Here is a 15,557-nt window from a genome sequence, read left to right as displayed (position 1 = left end):
CCGCCCGAAGAAGACTCAGCATTTCTTTGCGTTGTGGACACATCCGCCATCTCGCAACAACAACGGAACGACCCTGAGTTGCTTGAACTAATCAATTACTTGAAGGGAAGATCTGCGAAACCACCTAGAGTTTTCGCAAGGGGGCTGTTATCGTTTTGTTTACGGGCCAAGGTCCTTTACAGAAAAAACATTTCTCCGACCGGGTCCCCATATCTGCTTGTCATTCCTGCAGCTCTTCGTACGGAAGTACTTCAAGCTTGCGACAACGAGGTGACTTCTGGTCACTTAGGCTACACGCGAACATTAGCCAGAGTGCAGCAAAGATACTACTGGCCGAAACTTACCACCACCGTGAAACATCACGTTCGCACTTGTCTCGACTGCCAGAGGCGCAAGTCGCCTCCGACGAAACCAGCCGGCTTCATACAACCCGTCCAGGTCCCTCGAAGACCATTTGATCAAATCGGAATGGATATTTTGGGCCCACTTCCTACTTCTACTGCAGGCAATCGTTTTGTTATCGTCGCAACGGACTATCTCACACGTTACGCTGAAACAAAGGCAATCCAGAGCAGCACAGCAGCCGAGGTAGCGCGCTTTTTCATTGAGCATGTGGCGTTGCAACACGACGCGCCAACCGTCGTAATAACAGACCGAGGAACCGCATTTACGGCTGCACTTTTAGATCACGTCTTGCTACTAAGTGGAACGGCCCATCGAAAGTCAACCGCCTACCATCCACAAACCAATGGGTTAACAGAGCGCCTAAACAAAACCATTGAAGACATGCTATCAATGTACGTGGATGTCGAACATAAAAGTTGGGACGACATCCTACCGTATATCACCTTTGCATATAACACGGCGAAACAAGAGACGACGCGCATGACTCCGTTCACCCTTGTTCACGGACGAGATGTACGAACGATGCTGGATGCGATGCTTCCACACGACTTTGACGACACTGATACGGACGCCGATGTGTTTACGCAACGCGCAGTAGAAGCTCGGCGGCTCGCGCGCTTGCGGATCTGCCAGCAGCAAGACTACAACGCAAGCCGCTACGATCTTCACCGTAGAATAGTTACCTATGAAGTCGGCCACAGAGTATGGGTTTGGACACCAATACGGAAACGAGGCCTCTCCGAGAAACTGTAAGGCGATACTTCGGACCGTATCGGGTATTGCGGCGACTCAGCGATGTCACCTACGAGGTCGTTCCCGATAATCCCAACTGTACGCGGCGCCGCACACACCGTCCTAAACTTGTGCACGTTGTCCGCATGAAGCCGTATGTGACCGAATAACTATGCTAGCGGCCTTTACTTCCGCAACTGACATTTCTTGTCTAGCATCGGGACGATGCTATCGTAGAGAGGGACAAATGACGCGTGTATTCTATCCAGACGACGACGACGATGGGAGCACTAACGGACTCCGCCTAGTGGGCCAGAGTGAGATTGGGTGATGACGAAGAAGACGTGTCTCTGCTCTGTTTGTTTTTGAACAGATTGTCCTGTTCTGTCCGCGTTGTACCGCGACATTATTAGCGAGATGAATATCAAAAGATAATTGCCTAGTACAACGAGAAGGCGCGCGAAGCAAAGCAACGACACACGAAAAGGATGATTGTAATTGACAATGGTATACACATATGTCGCCATTTTTAATTTCCATAAGAGGTCGAAAGGCAGAATCTGTTATCTGTAGAACAAAGGCTATACAATGGTCCTTAGCTACAACGATTGTATTAGCCCGGCTAGAGTCTAGGTTCTCCAAGAGGCTGTGACGGAGTCCCCGATGGTTTTCGCCATTGAAACCAGACAAATCGATTGCTAAACTCCCCCTCCTCTAGCAATCCTGCGGCGAGAGCTAGTTAGTGAAAGATTACGGCTAGACGCGCTGCTTATTTAGACTGTCTGCAGCTCAGAATATGTCTTTACAATGCATTAGGAATGAGAAGATTGCGTGTCACATTGGTGGAGACGAGCATGCTCTTATTCCATAAACTAAGAACGTAGACACATTTTTAATTTGGCTCTGAAAGTGGTGAAAAAATTACACGTGGCGTCGCTTGACGGTGAGACAGTATAAGCTAAACTGTCTACCATAACGCGACCCAAAAACCCGTGCAGGCCGACTTACATTACTTAGCTGCATTGATGACATTGCTTAAAATTTTGTTTTATCTGCTTCTTTCTAGACCGTCGAAGAAAAAGCTTGGATTCGGGCAGCAACACCAACAGAAAGAACAGACGCAAGCTGGGAATGGTTATCTTGTAACCACTTCTGGAAAGAAAAAAAAAACTGACCTTTTGCGCCTCCATAGCGTCGTGCCGAGTCGAAGAAGCTGTAAAAATGTAGGACTCAATGATATAAGAAGCGAGAATCAGTCGCAGAGTAGGTAAAAGTAACGGTGCGGGCGTAAATAGCACCAGCATGGTCGTAAATTGACCTCATTGCGCTATGCCCCTGTAAAGGGTGCACCGCCGTAGATACAGACATGTCGAGGCATAGCCGCCTTACAAAATACATTTGGGAACTGCAGCGAGTTCGGTTGGACTAAGCAGGACTCGCACGAGGCAATGAGTTCAGGAACATGGCTTCGCCAGTGCCCACAAGGAGCTAGACTTAGTTGCAGAGTAGGTAAAGATAGACTATCATCATTAGCCTATTAATATTAGACTGGGAAGAGTTAGGGGCGAGGATCAATGGCGAATATCGCAAAAATCTCAGATTTACAGATTACATTATACTGTTCAGCAACGCTGGGGATGAATTGCAACAAATGATTGAGGACCTTAACCGAGAAAGTGCAGGAGTACATTGAATATAAATATGGCAGAAGCCAATTGTAATGCTCATTTCAATTCAAGAAAAAGTCAAGAAAGTGTCGATGTTAAAGAAAACAAGGTCGACCTAATTGCGCTTGAAATACGATACGAATAAGGTACGACACAAAGGAATAATGAACATTAATAGAGACAGAATAGAGAGATATAATCAACATTTAATAATTGAATCATTTGAACCACCATGTACGTCGACCTTGTTTTTTTATAATCGACACTTGGTTGACCTTCTATGCTTTTTGTTTTGCTTTTTGAACAGGTACAGCATTCAAACGGTGCGCATGTTTTAAAACCTGATTATTTCTAAAACCTCATTACTCTTTTTTTCCGCCTGGCCATCCAGTCACGTGATAAATCCTTTGATAACTGATCGCGCGAAGCCCTGATCATTCTTTTTTCCTTCTGTTGAGTTTACATCTTTATTATATGTTGTTTTAGATTTGCACTTAAAGTACATGTCGCCACAAAAGCGCAAGCGAGAGAAGCACTGGTTGGGACGTCATTAGTGAATACGTGTCATACAATCGTTCGTATCCATGACTATGTGTCACGTGTTGCATGTTAAAACGACGATGACATTTTTCACAATTCAGCAATGAAGCGGTAAAAGCTGTTCAACCTCGGCCGACCATGAAGGCAGTACAACATTGCAGGCGCAGTCTCCGAGGAAAACACTGGACAATGCGGGCCAATCCCGTGGTCGGTGCAGTCTCACAAAGAGTATCAAATCGCGGAACTGTCATGAGGAAAGAAACACGACAAAACGGCTCATACGTCTCAGCGAGCTAGTCGGCTACGGCACGGTAGGAGAATGCGTGCGATCATGGACTTGCGCTTAGAAGGTTGGGATGCTGTGCTCGAAGGCAGAGGTTCCATTTCATTGTCAGTCACGAATTTGTTTTTATTACGTGAGGTCCGAAGTATGGTAAGACAGGAAACACCTACCTACCTACCTACCTACCTACCTACCTACCTACCTACCTACCTACCTACCTACCTACCTACACACCCACCCACCTACCTACTCACCCACCTAGGTGCCCACCTACCTACCTACCCACATACCTACCTACATACCTGCCCACCTGCATGCCTACCTACCTGCCCAACTACCTACTTACCTACCTACCTACCCACATACCTACCTACATACCTGCCCACCTGCATGCCTACCTACCTGCCCAACTACCTACCTACCTACCTACATACATACCTACCCATCTACCTACCTGCCCACCTGCCTTCCTTCCTACCGAACTCCCCGCAATGCGTCTGGAGTGAGGCAAAGAAAGGCTTCGCATTAAAAGATACACAAACACAAAGAAAATGACCAGCACGTTCCGCACTTACTGCCATACTACACAAGGTGTCAAAAGCAATCGCCTTGTGAAGCCAGTGCTCAACACGAAAAAAAAAATGATATCAACATTAAAGCCATGGGCGAACCTGCAAAGTCTGTTCGACGGCTCACGGAAGCTTCTTGAGTGCACTACGCAACTCTGCGGAGTGAAGCAGCTTGCTTGCGAGGCGCATGCTGACAGCGTCTGACAGCGCCCATCAGGGCCCTATTGAAGACGCAAACTGCATTAGTCACCCGACGCAGAGAGTGTTTTACGTAATAACGCCAGACTTCCTTTTTTTCGAAAGCATCGCTCCAGAGAGTGAGTGTGTGTGTGTGCAGAAAATGAAGGCAAGCCAACTCTCCTGCCCCCTCACTTGACGCTCCGAGACCACCAAGTGAAGATTGACACTTTTGACACACCCGGGTCTCTTTGTTGACGTCCCGTAAAAGCAGGACGCGTGTGACACGCCGACACTTTTTGTTTGCTGCCGCACGGCGTGAGCTGCGCTCCACGATTCGAGGAGCGGCGCAGAGGTGCTGTGCACTTGCCTCACGTGAAATGAAACGGGCGACAATTCCGCAGCGCTTTTGTTTACGCGTCAAGTTCAATGTCTGTCCTAGCATTACGGGGCGAGTAGCTATTTAGCACAATCTCTAACGAGGGAACTTACCTCTATAATAAAGGCTCATTCTGCCGATTCGTTCGAGGGGTAGCGATAATGCGCAAGGATATTCACGCGTAAGCGGGCGCTGTCAATACAGGCGGCCTAATTCTCCGAGAAAACGAGCCGTAAGAAGCGATATACTCCATTCACAGTTGGACAATCGAACAACAAATAAATTTTAACACGAGTGAAATAGAAAAACCGAGTTGCGTTAGTGGACGCCTATTCAAACTATTGCTTTCATTTCATATTTCCACTAAATTACACGATCAGCTCGGTGGCTCTGTGGCTGTGTCGTGCATGGGGTGGCTGAGAGGTCTGGATTCCCGGCCACGGCGGCAGTATTTATATGAGGACGGAATTCAAAAACCACTCGTGCACCATGTGTTGGGAGCACATTAAGGAACCCCACATGGGCAAAATATAACCCGGAGCCCCACCTACACCACGGCACCACCCGTGACCAACTGCGGAGATTCTGGACGTTGATGACAACTTTCGAATAATATAACATTGGGCACCGCGACTATCACATTCGTGTTAGACGCGGCTTCAAAAGCACTTCCTGCCACATGAGACATCAAAACTTTTTTTGCACGAAAGAGTGGCGGGAAACTTTAATGAGCTTTTAACTTGCCGTCTCCATGTTCAAACGCATTTGGCCGAGCGCCTGTGCATTTTAGAGTGTGTTTAAAAACACACAAAACAAATCTCGCGACAAGTCGCATGCATTGAAAGCGACAACGCAGCACGTTTCTAATCGCACTTTATTAATATGCCCCCTCAAACATGTATGTAGATAAAACCACTTTTCGACCAACTATACGCATTGCTATAGTAACCCAATCGCCAAAAGGCAATTTCGAGCGTCATTTTGTGAATTTCAGCTGCGTACGACGTTCCACTTTGTTTAGATGACTCAACTGATGTAACGTACAAACGCCGCGCGGATGCAAAATATTAGTTTGTTTGTTTGTTTTTGCTTCTCACGGTATCGTCACGAAAAGTGCGTTCATTTGCACAGCAAAGGCCTTGCCACACCGGTAAACTAAGCCAAAGAAACAGCATTGTCCTGAGAAGAAGCAAGTCTACTGTGGACGCGACTCGAGCGCCGTTCACGTTAAGAAACTGCAGCGCGCCTCATTTACCGCCACGCTCCAAGAGTACCGGAGTCCGCTGGGATTCACTGTCGTTGTGCAGGGCGGGACTACAGCTTTCGACAACAGTGGGGACTCCCAGGCTTCCTAAACGGCGTGACTTTTGTTCGTTTTCTTTTCCGCCCCTTGTTTTAACCAGCGTTTCGCCTGTCGTCTTCCGTGGTCCCCTGCGTCTCCTTGAATGATTCGGTCTCGGCCGAACTCCCCTCTGGGCGCTCCCTAACTTCCCTGCGCTCAACCCGACCTGTCTGGCTTTCCTGGGAAAGAAACAGTTTACTCTGATTCTGCTAATATTCTTTTGTTTGCCAGCCTTAACGGGACCAAGTTACAGCAACGCTGTTCGAAATCCCACGGGCCATTCTCGCTCTGTACACGAGAACGGCAGACGGCTTACTAGGAAAATTTTGGTGACAGTTATTTGCTTCTTCGGCCTCTCCATATATATTCGTGTGCCCCACACTCCCCCTCCGAAATCTTTATTTTTTGTTAGTTTTTTGTTCCAACGTTTCTGTCTTCGTTCCCCAGACCCGCCATGCTGATTGCTGTGTTCTCGCCGTTGCTTGCCATTGTTACAAAAAGAAAGAAAGATGCACATCCTACGTCAGAGCAGCGAAACGAATGCCTAGGGAAACACTGACTATATACGATAGGTGCGCTTCGCTTGCATTTCTTCCCATAGGTCATGTGGCCCGAAAGTATCATTATCTGGCAACAGACAGACAGACAGACAGACAGACAGACAGACAGACAGACAGACAGACAGACAGACAGACAGACAGACAGACAGAGACAGACAGACAGAGACAGACAGACAGACAGACAGACAGACAGAGACAGACAGACAGACAGGGACAGACAGACAGACAGACAGACAGACAGACAGACAGGGACAGACAGACAGAGACAGACAGACAGACAGACAGACAGACAGACAGACAGACAGGGACAGACAGACAGAGACAGACAGACAGACAGACAGAGACAGACAGACAGACAGGGACAGACAGACAGACAGACAGACAGACAGACAGACAGACAGACAGACAGACAGACAGACAGAGACAGACAGACAGACAGACAGACAGACAGACAGACAGACAGACAGACAGACAGAGACAGACAGACAGACAGACAGACAGAGACAGACAGACAGACAGACAGACAGACAGACAGACAGACAGACAGACAGACAGACAGACAGACAGACAGACAGACAGACAGACAGACAGACAGAGACAGACAGACAGACAGACAGGGACAGACAGACAGACAGACAGGGACAGACAGACAGACAGAGACAGACAGACAGACTGACAGGCAGGCAGACAGACAGAGACAGACAGACAGGGACAGACAGACAGACAGGGGCAGACAGACAGACAGACAGACAGACAGACAGACGGACAGACAGACAGACAGACAGAGACAGACAGACAGACAGACAGGGACAGACAGACAGACAGACAGGGACAGACAGACAGACAGAGACAGACAGACAGACTGACAGGCAGGCAGACAGACAGAGACAGACAGACAGGGGCAGACAGACAGACAGACAGACAGACAGACAGACAGACAGACAGACAGACAGACAGACAGACAGACAGACAGACGGACAGACAGACGGACAGACGGACGGACGGACGAACGGAGCGTTGTGAGCTGGTATAAATGAAATAATACGCACAGGGCACAGAACATACCCTCAACGTACACAGAATAAAATTTGTCTGGGATATCTGTTCTTTGCCACTCGGTAGTTTCATGTAAATATGGAAGTACACCCGCCGTGGTTGTTTAGTGGCTATGGTGTTGGGCTGCTAAAGCCCGAGGTCGCGGCATCGAATCCCGGCCAAGGAAGCCGCATTTCGATGAGGCGAAATGCGAAAACATCTATGTGCTTAGATATAGGTGCACGTTAAAGAACTCCAGGTGGCCCAAACTTCCCGAATACCCCGCTACGGCGTGCCTCATAATGAGATCGGGGTTTCGGCACGTAAAACCTATTATTTTTGTAAATATAGAAGTACAGTGCAGGTAAATTTAGCTTCCTGAATCATTTCTTCCTTAACCGAGCGGGACGAAAATGTGCTAGGATAACGCCTACAGCAAAGGAAAGAAATAAGACAGCTAGGTGAGGTGTAGACAAAATGGGACGAATATTTCAAGTCCTGCTGCACAGCAAAGCTATCGGACACCGAGTGAAGCGCACAGGATGCAATTCTGAAGTACGTGGCGTTATCAAAAAGTTTCGAGACTGGTTCTGATTTGAACGGGAGCCGTATACGTATCTGACGAGTAGGGCGGAAACCATCGTGTTTACGGCGAGAAATTCACGTGTGCGAAGTGATATGCGACAGGGTGCCTTGTCATCGTGCGGCATACAACTATTACGGTAGAGGCTTGGGCGAGTTGGTCGTGGTTCATTACTCGTGGTTCAAATTACTTTCTGCAAAGCAGAGCCAGTCTCGAAGCCTTTTTGACATCCCCATAGCCCACATACACACGCACACGCACGCATACAAAACGCCGAGTACCAGCTGCAAGAAATAGCAGTTTTTGTGCACGCACAACACAAGACCAATGACGTGACAGCGATGTTCCTTCCCATGTCCCTTCTAGTGCCCAGAAACAATGTTTAGTAAACCTCTATCAATACTGCCGAAGAAGTTCAATTAAGCGGCAGTATGGTAGCTCGCTATGAATTTCTGTTGCCGAATGCCATGAATGCAGAAAAACGCGATGTCTATGCAATTTGTCGGGCTGCGCGTGGACGTTCCTACCCTCTTTTTTTTTTTTTCAATCGTGTAGACATCAGGTTTTTCCACAGCTACTACTGTTGCTTCGTTTCGAGGTCGTACCCGTACACCTTAATTTCGCCCGCATATTGATGGCCCTGGACGTGAAAGACAGGTCATTCGTAAGGATTCGCTTCCACTTGTTTCGCTCTCGTCTCGAAATTGAAAACCCAAGCTTAAAGCTCTCCATCTTGACACGATTATTTAAATCGAGCTCGAATAGCGGAAGGACCTTGGACACGTTCGGGAAAAGAGACATCCAGGGCACATTCGCAAATTGTCAGAAATGCTGTAAACGCTGCATTGCTGTGCAAGCAGGCTATTTCGAAGGCGAGAGCGCTTGAATGCACGTAACTTACTTTCCACAAAGCAGAGCCAGTCTCGAAGCCTTTTTGTCGTCGCCGTAGCCTAAGCACAAGCAACTCCTTGGAAGTGTTTGCCTGGTCTACAGTGTGCTTCTCCATGTGACCAGGATGACATTTGAGGTTACGCATTCATGCACAGCACCACGCACCCTGCACATATCACACACAGTAACAAGTTTATAGTAGTGAGTGTGGGGTGGAGGCCAGTGTCTCTAAGGAAGGCTAATAGTGCGTCTGTTGCGCACAAAGCACTACCAGCGCCGTTCCAAGATCCAAGCCCACGGTGCCATCAAAGGAGCTGCCACGTAAACTTGTAGCAGGTTTAAGGGCAGCCATCAAAGGCGCAAAGCACGTGGAGACGCACGCCTCAAAAGTGATTGGAGTCGTCTCTCACGTTGCACTCCTTGCACTTTGGCGGACGCTTCAATTGCAGCGTTCTCAATAAGTATACTTCGTGTAGGCAACGCTGAACCAAATACGGTGTAATACACGTGCGCAGTAGACATCTTTTTTTTTTTTTTGCTTTCAGAGATTCAATCAGGACTGGGATATCGACACTAGCTTGATGAGCTATCACAGCACTCGCTGGTCTAGCGTGTTCGTGACGCATCAGTTCATCGTATATTCGCCCGATAGAGATGAGCGGCCGGAGCGTGCAAGCCCAAATTAAATTATAGCGAGGATGGAGCGCAGGCGCGCAAACGAAAAGGCCACTGCTAACTCAATACGGCGGGTGCAGCGATTTATGATGCTGAAGCCAGCTGAAACTTTTTCGTCAGAAAACTCGGGAAAGAACTCGGCCCATCGTCATGTGTTGTCATTTTTTTTATTGCACATTGGTTATTAAGCGAGTTGGTAAATTTCAAAACTCGGCAAACTTTATTTCTGAACGTGCATTGCCACACGAGGCCTACGCTGGTAGTAAATATGCTCACTGACTGCCGTATGGTTTTTGTTTTAATGTGATATGACGGAAAGTGTTTATATTTTTAAAAAGTTATCGCGCAGTTCTACGCGAAAAACGGTACCAACAGAACATTAAAGGGGGAAAATGGGAAAAGGGGTGAGGGGATGGCAGTGGGAGGGTAGTACTTAGAGTTCAACATGTAGAAAGCTGCCCTTTCACCCAGAACAGAGAGATAGTAATCGACAAGATCATGTAAGTACATCGAGAAAACACACGTCCAGTTTGTGATGAACGCCTTGGGTTCTGTTTACGTCTGGCAAGTTGTATCAAACCACTGATAACTGAAAATTCATTGCATTTCATCTGAATATTAAAGAAAACGCAGTTTCGGCAATTGAATTTTCCACTAAACTTCTTTCTTTTATTATTTTTACAGTGGTCCCTAGTGCCCTGTTGTGAGGAAACGGAGCTTTTTTTCCGCAGAACTTATTAAGACACCCTGGTATAGCTATAAAAAAAGATATGTCACAAGAATTCACATATGCGATGTGTTTACATTACATCGTTTATCCAAGAAAAATTATCTAGTGGAAATAAACATATGCTTTTCGCACTTTTGTTGTTAGATTATAGAATGTTTCTTTTCCCGCTGTGTTGCTTTATATATGCCTTATATGACAATATGGCGCCGCATATGCAATTATCATTGGCTGAAAACACCACCTCGGGCAGTCCGCGGGAATGTCAGGGGTTGATGATCGAAAGACGCCCGATGCTTCTCATCAGCTGGTCCTAATGCACACTTCTTGAAACGGGCCAGCATTGAGGGAACGTGCCCGTATACGGACGAAGCTTACAAAAAGTTTGTCGCTGTGTACGTATGAGCCACTCGATTTACCACACGACGCGGACGACAAGAAGGCAGCGGAAAATAAAGGTACGCAATTTGAATCCGCGCATAGCTCAGTGCTTGTCTCATCTGGGAACTTTCCTGAAGTACTATGCAGTTTAACTTGCTTGTCTCGGTGTTTTGTGTTTTCAAGGCCGTTGTGGGACTGAACGACACAAAAGTATTGCGTGCCAAGCTAGCGGGATGACGAGGCCATGCCTTCCACCCTGGAAAACGCCAGTAGCACCCGCTCCAACGCAAACGGGCACGAAGTCTCTCCCTCGGGACAGGAAGCGACCCTAGACTTTCGAATCTGCCCGCTAGACGCGCAATCGGCGCTGGTGTCGCGGGCGGTAACTTTGGGTTGCCTCGTTTAAAGACACCAGCGTTTGTGGTGCCTGTGTCTTAACTTTGTATCCCGCTTATGTTGCACAACTTGCTCTCGTAACACGAATCAAGAGCCCGTCATCGTCGTTCATGATGAGCGAGCGATTCTTTTCGCAGTGCCAACGGGTATACTTGACATTGCCACCATCACTTGACTATCGCAACTGCAGCGAATGTTGCGGTACCTGTCGTCACCTATGTTCGAAATGGCGCCTTGTGTCGGTTCGAGGAGTGCCCCTCCTGCTGCTTGCAATGCAGCAAACAGTGGCCACGTTTTGTCATTTTCAAAATGATGCGCCTCAGCGGAGAAAATGAACAAGCGTCGGAAATTAAGGAATAGAAAACGGTTCTGGCAAAAACGAAATAAGTTGTCGTAAGCGACGAGGTACGTCGACAAGATGCATCATGGCCGGCTTCTATAGGCACCGGGGAAGGGGTCCTTCTTTAAAGTTTTGGTATTAAAGACATCTACTTTTGCAAGTTCTCATGACGCATACACTCGTATTTCAAGCGTAAAATTGTGCACGGACGATGATCTATAGTATATACAGTATCTGAAACTACGCTTTTTTTACGCAGTCCAAAACATCGTTGCAATTAGCCTTTAATTTTAGACTACTAACACTGATGCCTAATAACTACTGTGCTAGGGACATGTCTGTCCCTACCACAGTATGGACGAGTATCATAGGTAAACAGAATCAGTAGATCGTAAACTCGTCAGGAATATTCAGGAATCGTAAGTAGATCAAGGTCGCAAGGGATTGTCGGTAAGCAGCATCAGTATCAGGCATCAGTACGCATCAGCATTAGTGGTAGCACCATCAGCATCATACGGAAGTTCGTGGATAACCATGGGAGGGAGAGGAAGCTTACGTTCAAATTTAATTTCTATGCTTCACAGCAATAATGGGGGGAAATCTGTTCGTTCCTTATTTTTTTCATCTTTCTGGGCATGCGCAAATTTACCAATTCAACGTTATTGATGCGCCTGAACAAAAAGTATCAGAAGCATATTAGAAGAAGTTATGACAAGATGACAATTCTGTGGTATTTTTATGGCCGGCGAAATTCAGGCAGATCTGAGGCGCATCATGTGTGCTTGAAAAGACGTATCACTTTATCTTTAGCTGACTGTGAAGTAGATGATTCGGGTTGTTGTTGTTGTTTTTCAGTGCACATGCGTGCCAATTTCTCATTCTCGCCTCAGTAATTAGGGGTGTGTTTACCCTATGACTACTGAGCTTTTGTGAGGGTGTAAGCAATAGTTGTAGTAGTCTACAGTGATTCTTCATTCCTGAAATCATACAAGAATTTAACCTGGAGGAACCCCTACGTGGTTACACGTTGGATTCGAGTATAATATATAGTACGAGTGCATGCAGTTAGCATACGAGTATGCCGGAGTATTTTCGAACAGTAAAGCTTCGCTCCTTGCGACACCTGTTCGGACAACTTCAAGAACTTCGAGTAGGCCAGCTGAAGTGGCAGGCCAAATGAAACGTGCGCTAGAAGTGATGCTTAGCAGGAACCATATGCACCGTCTTTCCCGCGTATACTCCGCGGGACGCCTTCGCCGTAGCGAACCTTTCGCGCCCCGCAATAACCACGACGGGACAAGCACCTGTCCTGTCACCTCCTATCCCTGTCTTCGTCTTTCTCACGCTACCGGGCCGCTAGCACCTTCCCATTCAGTTACAACTTAACATTCACTTACAACATCTTTTGACCAGAGTGTAGTTAGCGGGAGACCCGAGAACAGGACGCTCACGTCACGGAGGACGAGTTCCCGCCAAATATTCTCTTCGAAGCACATAATACCTGGGGCACTCAAAGCCGGCCCACGGTAACATTTACTGGCCGACAAGGCTGCGAAGCCGTCGTTAGCTCTATGGCACGAGTGCGTCTCTGAAGAGCGCGGATGCAGAGCAATTCTCTATACAGCCGCGAAGCGTCTTTGCGATGCGGCGTTCGGCAGGCCAAAACGAAAGTGTGTGCGGGCGCGCTCTCTCGCGGCGATAACGATGATGACCGTGCGTGGCGTGTGGGTAATGGCTCCACCAGGTCCCACGGCCAGGTCGGAACTACGGGGGAGGTAAGTCGGAAAAAAGGGGCTCCCTTTCACCGCTCTCCGCGGAGGAGGGGGGCGACGCTAAATAAGTCTCGCCAGTTCCACGCATCGGCCACAATGCCTAGTGCGTCGACGTGCATGCTGCCAACTGCTTGGCGTTTCTTCGCCACGAGAGTCGCAGTGACTTTGATGGCGCCGTTCACGGCACACACGTACTCTAGGAGAGAAAAGAAATGAAAGACAGGGTGAATTTCCGCAGCACGTGGGTCGCTGTGCACACCGTGAAAAATGCAGCGGTACCCACTCGCCCAAGTTTTAATTCCACTTTTAGTCGCATTCAGCCCTTACGAGTCCCCTAATGAGAACGCTCATTCTATCTCTGGAGTGTCGCGAGCATAAATTTCTTTCGTGAATTTCAACTTTACTGCCCTGATCCGAACTGCGATTTCGGACAATATCTTCGCGTTACCTGCCGTGCTCGTTTCTGCATAGGTGCTGTACCATAACAATCCTACAGAAATGCAGAGTAAAATGCGATTGTTCGTATTCATTACATTCTAATCCGAAATCACACAGAGCTATGTTTACCTACGACGTATCCATTTAGCTCCACATTCCATACAAATGGCGAACAGTTTCGTACAGTTAACCTATAAAATCAGTTTTATGCACCGTTTATTTAGCACTCACGTTCTTTTGTGTTGCGTTAGCATTGCTTTGATGTAGCTTTTCCTTTTTGCTTAATTACATGTTTACGCCTTGCCTATTTTTCGCCTGCATATACTCAATGTGAGAGGTTCCATTACAGTGATTTCTATTTAAGACCTTTTCTTGAATGTAGATTGTAACATGCATTGTTTCGCAGTTTATATTCAACGAACTTCACTCCTCAAATGTGGTGTCACTGGTTTTTCGAACGCGTGCAGAGCTACCGTTCGCGTGCACATCAGCAGCGCCGTGCACGCAACTATACTCGGACGCCGTGTTCTTCCCGAATTTCCGCGCCCCTATAGCACGCTTCGAGGACGCCGTGATGGGCTGAGAGCAAATAGCCCGGCCAAAATGCGGCCCGGGCCAAAATAGTGGCTTGCGGCATGGCACGAAGTGCATTGGCGGTGCAACCGTTCCGGATCGTGTGCTCAGAACGACGACTCGAGACAGTTAGCTGGTTGGTCAATACTTCAAGCTGTGCGGCAGGCGACATTTTTTTTTTCTCGTCACTGCAGAGTTCGCGGCTTTCACAGTTATGAGCTCGGCTGTGTTTACACTGCTCCGTGTGGCCAGCCGTCTTCTAAAGGCCCCATTGAATAGGTGCTTACATTGGGTGCATGCGAATTACTTCCAAGACGCGGCGTCGTCAGGCAATTCAGAACAACGAAGTCAGTTTCAGCGCAAACTCGGCTGTATCCATCGTTCAACTTCTATAAAGCACTAAAGTTATAAGGCCAAGAAGCAATTCTGTGGCAGCGAGTGACAGAGATCCTGCAGCGGGTAAAGTTAGCCCAATATTTGTCCCGCCTATAAAAAAAATGGTGAGATATCAAATAAACCAAGCTTCAAATACTCTCAAGAAATATGAAAATTCCGTTAAAACCCATTCCGCAAGGAATGCTGACCTTAACACGATTAGCATCAAAGAAATGTAGCGACACACTGTATCCCCGCCGCAAAGACAACACGTTGCGCCATCTAGCGGAACCGCCACGAAGTCCGCGCGTGGCGCATGCGTGAATATATATATATACATTCAGGGAAGATTATCCCAGCAATTATGGCGCAGGTTTGATTCCACCCAGCACTGGGAGAAACATTTAACTTTTTTTTGCGATTTAAAAGCGGCACGCGCCCAATGCCCCATACCCAGTGAAAGCTTCTATCGCTTAACCATGCCTTTCTGTTCAGACTCAATTTTAAAACATGTAAATCTCCGGTAAATTCTTTGTAAAGGGGTTCACGTGTGATATACTAATTGTTCTACTCGCACAATTGTTAGTAGTACTCTTTCAAGACCTGTACCCATGCTTCCTTCTGTGAAACAAGGATCTACCTTATCGACACTTCTACTTGCCTTTTATCTACAGCATGTGTTCTTCAGTGTAGAGATAGTCAGGGTTTCAACATCTT

This window comes from Dermacentor variabilis, chromosome 4, assembly GCF_050947875.1.
Source record: "Dermacentor variabilis isolate Ectoservices chromosome 4, ASM5094787v1, whole genome shotgun sequence".
Taxonomy (NCBI): domain Eukaryota; kingdom Metazoa; phylum Arthropoda; class Arachnida; order Ixodida; family Ixodidae; genus Dermacentor; species Dermacentor variabilis.
This window is presented reverse-complemented; position numbering follows the sequence as displayed.